Below are 9029 nucleotides of genomic sequence, written 5' to 3' on the forward strand. Positions count from 1 at the left end.
TACTGACTCGACCACGTGCAAGCTCCGAATCCACGGACTCCTTCTTTCTTAGATTCTCCAATCAGCTTCAAGCACCCATGCTTGATAGTCTTTAAGCTTCTATGGTAGCAACCAAGTTGATCATCAAGATGTTAAAGTAATCTCTACCTTGAAAACCCTAAGCTTTGTGTAAAGGAAAGCTCCTCTAGATCTCACAAGAGATTTACACAAAACAGCAAAGTATAAGCAACAACTCAACTGGAGCAACTCTAAAAACGTGGCTAGGATTTTTCTTTATATACCTAGGGTAAAAACAGAAAACCTAAAACGTTTAATGAGTTAGGGCTGAGCTAGAATATTCTGCAGAAAAACATTCTAGCCGAGATTCGATCGATCGAGTCTTTCTTTCGATCGATCGAGCCAGGCCGAAATGCACCAATGCATCTGCAGCCTCTCGATTACAACTTTACATGAAAGATCCAACTTTAAGCAAGTTATCTCACATGAATGCATCTGCATCTTCAGATGTTGCATGTTATCTCACATGAATGAAGTAGATCCGTTTATTTCCATTGCATGTTTTTGCATGAGATACAAAACTATATTTTCCATATGTTTTCCCAACAAATGGTATCAGAGTGATCTTCAATCTCATGTTTGTATAACATGTTGAGTGAGTTTTAGGATCAAAGAAAACTGTTTTCGTGGTTTTTGAAAATTCTGTAGTAATTTTTCTGCATAGTTTAGTCTTAGAACTATTGTTTGATAAAACTAATATTGATGTTATGATTTTGTTTAAGTTTGATTTTAACCATGCCATATTGAACTTTAAGACTATAACATCAATGAAATTTTGTTTTGATCTCAATCTCATTCTGATGTGATCAATGGACTATGTTTTGTTCAAGTGACAAGTCAAAAACAGTTACTAGAAAAATCTGAAAAAATTTAGTTTCACGAGTTTCGGCTGATCAAGAATTCCTTTCAATCGATTGAATGTTCCTTTCGATCGATCAAATAGGAATCGAGGATCGATTGAGTCATCCAAAGACTTCATGATGAATTTCTTCAATTTTTCGATCGATCGAGAATTCCTTTCAATCGATTGAATGATCCTTTCAATCGATTGAACAAGAATAGAATCGATCTAGTCATCCAGAGACTTCAAAATGGATTTATTAAATATTTCGATCGATCGAGAAATACCTTAGATCGATCAAAAGTACTGTTTTTGAAATTTCACTAAGTGTTAAAACATAGATGAAGTGCAAAGCAATGTGTGATGAGATTACACATATTTCCTAAATAAAAACCTTTCTTTTAAAATTTCTAGTGGGAAAGAGATTCAAGGGTTAAATCTCACGGCCTCCATTACCAGTTCATAAAAGAGTGAAGTAGGCACCTTATCTCTAGATGGTTCATTCGCGGTCCTCTGACTTTTTTGGCAACCTCGAGAAATTGGAGGGGGAGGTTGTTGGGGTGCCACTCGGCTTTTGGCTGTCTAGGATTCCGAGAAGTAACGCTCAATACTCATATTACGTCATTCAACCATGGTGGCATTTGGGGCTATAGCAATGGAGTGTGAGTAAATAGAGAGGAAGAAGAATGGAAAAAGGGTGAGGTGCGTAGGTCAAAAAATGTATTCTAGAAGGATACAGCTTGGACTATCTAGTTGATGTTTGGAGACTGCAATTGGCATTGTTTGTGGGAATTCTACTCAACAAGAGACTTCGAGCTAGCTTGATATTGTCCAAATATGGAGGGACCGCATGTTGATGAAGGGCCAGCAGGAGGAAATCAATCAAAGGCTTCATCAAGGGGTCGTAGCAGGTTGGAAAGGGAGCATAGAACAGAATAGCAGCACATGTAGGAAGGGCATGAAACTAGGCTCAATTTTGATGAACGGTCTTCATAAGGGGAGCATACTGCATCATACATCCCTAAACAATCTCATCGCCATGACCAAGAATGAGAGTTGGAAAATTTATGAAAGCAAGTGAAGGAATTGGAGATTGAATTGAGAGGCTAACACCGCAGGAGAGACCACGAAGGTTCATCTGATGACCTTAACTATATAGGGGGAGAGTCATCACAAGGGGGTGGATCACATCAGTCGAGGGACAAATCTCATGAAACATTGTGACGTCGCCATGAATCTCCCCATCGTAAGAGGCACAGGCATCACAATGTTGCGTTGGTTGCTATGAGCTGTACACTAAAAAGAGCTACTTGGTCACCTTTTTCTGACGAGATAAAGCGTACTAAAATGCCGAGGTGTTTCACCCGACCTCTATTTACCATTTATGATGGAAAAACTGATCTGGTAGAATATGTTAGCCACTATATTCAGATGATGTCGCTTTATTTTCAAAATGATGGGTTGATGTGCAAATTGTTCCGGTCCAACCTCAGTTCCACAGCGATAAGGTGGATCAATAGTTTAAGGAAAGGCTCTATTCGTAATTTCGGGGAACTGATGCAAGAGTGTGGGGCACAATTCATAACGTGCAGCAAGGTCCCTCCATCGATCAATGCGTTGTTATCCATGAGAATGAGGAGTGGGGAGACCATTCGATCATATGAAAATTGGTACTAGGAGTTATATAACAAAATAGGAGGGCGAAATGAGAAGTTAGCAGCTAATACCTTCAAGCTCGGGCTCCTTTAAGAGTCGAAACTGAGGGATTTACTAACCATATGTCCTCCCGAGAGCATGCACCAGCTTATGAGAGGGATAGAGGAGTTTAAGAGATTGGATGATGATAGGCTACAAGGCAAAGGTAAAGCCCTGGCCTCTTCCTAATATAACAAAGAATATCGTCCTGAGAGATTCCAGCAAAGGAGTAGGAAGGACCTAAGGGTCCTAAGTGTAGAGTTGGCACAGAGAACTGATGGAGTTAATGTGACTTTTAAAGAGCCTGTCTATAAGATCCTTGAGTGCATTAAGAATAAGCCTTAGTTTCGTTGGCTGGCAAAGATGGGTGAAGACCCCGCTAGAAGGAATCAGAGTGTGTGCTGTACTTATCATAGAGAGAAAGGACATACTACCGAGCAATGTCGTGTGCTAAAAGACCACTTGTAGCAACTTGTGAAGGCAGGGCACTTAAAGGAATTTGTGGTCGGACAGGAAAGGGCAAGTATAGGCCAAGGCTTAGGAAGTCGAGGTAACACGCTTCTGCCACTTGAGAATTATTGAGGTCATTCATGCAACCTCCATTAGAGTAAGTATAAGTCATCAGAGAGGCATCTTGAGTGTAATGACCCCGCCTAAAATGAAGGCAACAGATTGACCTGAGAAGAAAACTAGGAAGAATTCCTACCCGATCATTTTTGATAAAGCAGACTTGAAAGGAATGTCACAACCACATGATGATGCCCTGGTGGTGACTTCACAAATCAGTGGATTCTTAGTGAAGAGAGTCATGATAGATCAAGTGAGTGGGGCCGAGGTCATGTACCTTGATCTATACAAGGGGCTTGGGCTAAAAGCAAAAGATTTGAACAAATATGACACACCGTTAGTAGGATTTGATGGGAAGGTGGTATTGCTCGAGGGGTAGATAAAGGTCTTGGTGGTTATTGAGGGAAAGGAGGTCGAGGTAAACTTCATAGTGGTCAATGCTTTTTCACCGTACATTGCTATTTTGGGGCGACCTTAGATTCATGCTATGAGGGCAGTGTCTTCTATGTTACACTAGAAGATCAAATTTCCTACTGAAGATAGGGTTACCGTGGTCTGAGCTGACCAAAAGGTGGCAAGACAGTGCTTATTAGCCACGATAAACCATGATATTAAGCAAAAGGAGCAAGCTGAAAATGAGCAATTATAGCAATTACAAGTCCCTGAGAGTCTTATAGGGGCAAACAATGCAAAGGAGTTGGTTCAAATACAAATTTTGCATTATAATAACAGATACTTTCAGGTCGGGAAAAATTTGCCAATGGCGGATCAGGTGGAAGTTCTTTTGTGTTTGGTACAAAGTTTGGATGTTTTTGCATGGAATTCGTATGAGGTGCCCGAAGTAGACCCTACCTTCATTACTCAGTAGTTGAATGTAAATCCCTGAGTAACACTGTAAAAGTAGAAGCCGAGGAGATTAGCGAAGCCTCACGTGGAAGCGGTGAAGGAGGAAGTGAAGAAGTTGAAACAAGCCAGAGCCATTAAGGAGGTGTTTTCCCCAAATGGCTATCTAATACGATAGTGGTGAAGAAGAAGAATGGGGAATGGAGAGTTTGTGTAGACTTTACCGATCTCAACCGAGCGTGCCCTAAGGATCCGTTCTTATCTCGAAGATAAATTAATTAGTGGATGCTACAGTCGAGCACTAGAAAATAAGCTTTTTGGATGCCTTTCAGGGTTATCATTAGATAGCTTTAGCACCCGAGGATCAAGAGAAAACCTCTTTAATCAAGCCCGAGGGTAATTATCATTATACCGTAATGCCTTTTAGGTTGAAAAATGCAGGTGTTACGTATCAACAAATGATTACCCAGATGGTCAAGGATCAAATTGGGGTAGCTGTAGAAGTTTATATTGACGACATGGTGGTGAAGAGTCGGAGTAATGAAGAGCACGTGCCTAATTTGATGGATGTTTTTGAAATATTAAGGCAACATAAGTTACACCTAAATGTGGAAAAGTGTGCCTTCAACTTGGGGTCAGGGAAGTTCTTGGGCTACATGATAACAACGCAGGGAATAGAGGTTAACCTTGACCAAATTACGGCAATTCCACGCCTTAACCCATCCGGGAATCCCAAGGAAGTGCAAAGACTCACTGGATTGATTGCCACCCTGAATAGGTTTGCCTCGAGGTCAATGGATAGATGTAGACCATTTTTTCAGTTGCTGGAGAAATGGAAGCGTTTCCAGTGGACGGAGCAGTGTAATAGGGCATTCTGAGACCTAAAGTCCTATTTGGCTAGTCCACCCATCTTATCTTGACCCAAGCACAAAGAAGATTTGTACATGTACTAGGCAGTCTCCGACCATATGGTTAGTTCAATGTTGCTCAGACATTAGGATGGAGTTCAAAAACTAGTTTATTATCTTAGTAAGACATTAGTGGATGCAGAAACTCAGTATTTGCTGTTGGAGAAAATGGCACTGGCATTGGTGCATGCAACGAGGAAATTATCGCTTTATTTTTAGGCACATACGGTGTTAGTGTTGACCGAGTATCCCTTACAGTCACTGTTGAGAAGGTTAGATTTCACAAGAAGGATAGCTATGTGGGGGGTGAGATTGGGAACATTTGATATATGGTACAAGCCGAGGAACTCCTTAATAGGTTAAGTGTTAGCCGACTTCGTGGCCAAATTCACTCCTGCGCCAGGAGCCCCAATTGGAATATGTCAAGTCACAGTCAAACAGTGGAAGGCGTATGTGGACGGTGTATCAAATGCAAGAGGATTAGGGGTTGGAATCATATTGATATCTCCCAAGAGGTTGCGTTTAGAAAAATCACTAAAATTGGGTTTCCATGCTTCAAATAATGAAGTCGAATATGAAGCTCTTATTGCTGGTCTCAAGGCGGTACAGAAGCTCGGTGCCAAGGAGGTGGAGATGTTCACGGACTCAAAGTTGGTCGTAAGTCAAATAGAAGGAAGCTTTGAGGTGAAGGACTTTTGTATGTCACAGTATTTAAAGTTGTTTGGGGCACTATGAGCAAGTTTTCGAAAGGTAAGTGTGGTCTGAGTCCCTAGAAGTCAGAACAACCACGCTAATTCATTGGCCATATTAGCTTCATCATTAGATGAGTGTATTCCCCGAATGACTTTTATGGAGTTATTGGAGCAGCCGAGCATAGAGCAACGTGCGGTTATAAAAACAGCCTTGGTATCTGAGTTTAGCTGGTTGGATCCTTCTATTGCCTTTTGTCTGATGGATCTTTGCCTACTAATTCATAGAAGCAGAGAAGGTACGAAGAACGTCATCTCATTTTTGGCTACCCGAAGACAAAAAATTTTATCGACACTCATTTGGAGACCCTTGTCTGCTATGTCTCCACTCGAGCAAAGTCACTGAGCTTCTAGTCGAGTTGCACGAAAGGATTTGTGGAGGATGCTCCGAAGGAAGATCGTTGTCTCACTGAGCCATGGCTCTGGGGTTTTGGTGGCCAAATATGCAGCGTGACGCGATCAACTATATTAGGAAGTGTGATCAATGCCAAAGGCACACCCCAATATTGCATCAGCCAACTAGAAATTTGAACCCGATAGCTAGCCCTTAGCCTTTCACTCAATGGGCCCTTGACATAATTGGACCGTTCCCTTGGGCTCTAGGAAATTGGAGGTATGTGTTGGTTGCCACAAATTACTTTACAAAATGGGTGGAGGCCGAAGCTTTGGCAAACATCAGGAATGTGGATGTGAAGAAATTTTTGTGGAAGAATATCGTTACAAGGTTCGATGTACCCCGGGCTCTGATTTCAGATAATGAACTATAGTTTGATAGTAGGGCCTTTCGAGAGTACTGTAGTAATTTGGGAATAATCAACAAGTACTTAACACTAGCATATCCCCAAAGCAATGGACATGCAAAAGCAACCAATAAGACTATAATTAATGGTTTGAAGAAAAGATTGGAATGGATGAAAGGAAATTGGCCCGAGGAATTGCCAAACATTTTGTGGGCCTATCAAACCACACCGAGGAGGTTGACAGGTGAAACCCCCTTTTCCATGACATATGGAGCAGAGGTAGTTATACCTGCAGAGATCGGATTGTCAAGTGTGAGGGTCACTGACTTCTCGCAAAGCGATAATGACACTCGTATGGTTAGGAATTTAGATTCCTTGGAGGAAAGATGAGACATGGCGTCCATTCGACTTGCGGATTATTAGCAGAAATTGGCCTAAGGGCATAATAGAAATGTAAGGCCTAGAGAGTTTATGGTAGGGGACCACGTTTTACAAAAAGTGGTGGGGAATATGAGAGAGTAGAGCTCACTCTGAATTGGGAAGGGGCTTCCTGAGTGACAACCACAACCTGAACAGGGGCTTACTATTTGGAGGATATGAAAGAAAAACCCTTACCCTGACCATGGAACGTCTGTAATCTGAAGGAGTATTATCCATAAATGTAAAAGAAATGTTGTAAAATATGCCTAAGGTTGTAAATAAGTGTAAATGAAGAATGTGGAAAGAGTTTAGCTGTACTGTTTAGAGTTATTCTAACACTTTACTAAATTTTTTTAAGGACAGAAACCTTGCCTCGGCCTGACTTTGGTCTCCGACCAGGTGGAAATCTTATTAAATTTTTCTAAAGACAAAAACTTGGCCATAGTTTGACTCTGGTCATCGACTAGGTGGAAACGTTATTAAATATTTCTAAGGACAAAAATCTAGCCTCGGCCTAACTCCGATCACCGACTAGGTGGAAACCTTACTATATTTTTCTAAGGACAGAAAACTGGCCTCAGCCTGACTCCAGTCACCAACCAAGTGGAAACCTTATGAAATTTTTCTAAAAATAGAAACCTAGCCTCGACCTGACTCTGGTCATCGACCAAGTGGAAACCTTAACAAACTTCCTTAAGGACATAAGCTTGGTCATGGTATGATCCCAATCACCGACCAGGTGGCAACTATAATAAACTCCCTCAGAGAGAGGGACTTGTTCTTAACATAAACCTTTTCACCGATCAATAAAAAAATAATTTAAAAAAAAAAAAGGAAGAAGAAAAATACATAGCAAACCGATTGCTTAGTCAAGGAACGCGAGTACATTGCTTGTGTTATCGAACGTCAACATTTAAAAAATAGTAAAATCGCCCATGAGAAAGGGCTTAGTCATGCAATCACATTATAAGAAAGTAACATAAAGAATTTGATCAAAGGAATTTAAATCATTAATATTAAGTAAACTTAATGAAGTTCAATACACAAATACCAATCTAATTGGTTAGATACAAAGAGTTTTGGCCAAATTATGACAAGTAAAAAGGGGGGGGGGGGGGCAAACAAAAATTTAGCACCCCTCTGTTGACTAAAACTCCTACTCTAGCTTTGAGTAAGGTAGTACTCAACTACTTAGCAAGACCCCCAAAGAGACGTGGCTGTGACTAGGAGCACTACTCGGGCTGCAGAATGATGATCTCATCCTTAAACTAAAATGGCACACCATAACATGAGTTTTTGTTCTTTTGAACTTTTATTGTTTTTTGTTTGTTTGTCTTCTTTATCTCCCCTCTATTTTGTACTGGTAGGTACAACATTCTTGTATTTCTCAATTTCTATAAGTGTTGGTGCTCGAAGTATACTAACCCTCGGTCTTTTTATTATTGTCTCAGGCCGCCCAATGACTCATGTTGTAGAGGGTCGGCTGAAGGGCGTGATGGAGGAGGCGGACAAGGAGAAAGCCCTAAAACAGGTAGCCAAGGTGAGCTTGAATGAAAAAACCTTAGAGCTGAATGTAGTGGAGTGACGGGCAACCATGCTGAAAGGGCGCAGGCATTGGCTGAGCGAAGGCAGAGGATCTTCAAGGTAAGCTTGGTGAGATCTAAGCTAAGCTTGCCAGGCTACAAGCCTTGTCTTTGCTCATGATAAAGAACTCGCCGACCTGAAGAAAATGATGAAGACTTGGAAACAAGTCTACTATAATAAGGGTTTTAAAAGATGCCAAGAACTCGGCAAACCAATGATCTTTTCAGGCTCGGAAGTCTTCGAGTTCACGGAAGGTTGGATGGCCGCAGTGAATGCTATCGGTCTCCCTAACACCTCCCCATTTAGGAGTGCCGATCAAATTCCACTACTCGAGGACCCAGGGTTGAGGCATAAGCTCAAGGAAAAGTGAGGATAGCAGTGAAGAGGAAGAGGGTGTCGAAAGCCCTGAAATTAAGAGTTGTCTCAACAGATTGGACTCTCACAATGGTAGACTTGATGAGGATAACTTGGCAACCACCACTTCCTGGGACCAGGGTGCTACTCAACCAGTTCTTAACTCAGACCTCCCGTTACTAGTGAGGCTCCTTTGACAAGCCTCGTCGCTCTTGACAATCCGAACGCTTGATTTTATTAAGCCATTTTGACTATGTTTTTTCCCTTCCTT

The sequence above is a fragment of the Quercus suber genome, unplaced genomic scaffold (genome assembly GCF_002906115.3).
Source record: "Quercus suber isolate HL8 unplaced genomic scaffold, Cork oak 2.0 scaffold_119, whole genome shotgun sequence".
NCBI classification, from domain to species: Eukaryota; Viridiplantae; Streptophyta; class Magnoliopsida; order Fagales; family Fagaceae; genus Quercus; species Quercus suber.